At 36.8% G+C, this 413-nt stretch overlaps 1 protein-coding gene across 1 annotated transcript in view; it reads right to left on the bottom strand.

The window, feature by feature from the left end:
* Positions 1-193, bottom strand: part of LOC119594710 (cell cycle checkpoint protein RAD17-like) — a 7,535-nt gene extending 7,342 nt beyond the window's left edge. The window contains exon 1 of the mRNA XM_037943768.1: positions 68-193. The gene's annotated coding sequence lies outside the window, so the exon portion shown is untranslated. The remainder of the gene's footprint in view (positions 1-67) is intronic.
* Between the last annotated feature and the right edge of the window lie 220 nt (positions 194-413).

Here is a 413-nt window from a genome sequence, read left to right on the forward strand (position 1 = left end):
TTAAACTCTTTTATTCTTGAACTTCCTCGTTAACAAGCTTTCCTGACTCTTATTTCCACAAACTTACGACTTAAAGTTTTACTCTGGACCATCGGCGAGGCGGAAATACGGATTAGAAATGGATAATTGCGAAAAAAAATAATGAAAGACGTTTAAGAACTTGGCTATCCACAGGACTTTAAATGTTTGTTTTCGTTCTCGTAAGACGCAGGATTCAAGCGGATTCTCGCGGATTAAAAAAACGGCTTTAGGAATCCGGTTCTTGTGAAAACGCAGGGAAGAATGTCTAATTTGGTTACTAAAATGTGGTTCTAATGAGAGTCGAGAAGTTTTGTTTTGTTTGGAAGTTCTTGGTTGTTTTTTGAATGCAATGGTATAGATAAACACGTAGGTCTGTGAGTGTGTAAATTTGA

The sequence above is a fragment of the Penaeus monodon genome, chromosome 34 (genome assembly GCF_015228065.2).
Source record: "Penaeus monodon isolate SGIC_2016 chromosome 34, NSTDA_Pmon_1, whole genome shotgun sequence".
In the NCBI taxonomy this organism is placed as follows: domain Eukaryota; kingdom Metazoa; phylum Arthropoda; class Malacostraca; order Decapoda; family Penaeidae; genus Penaeus; species Penaeus monodon.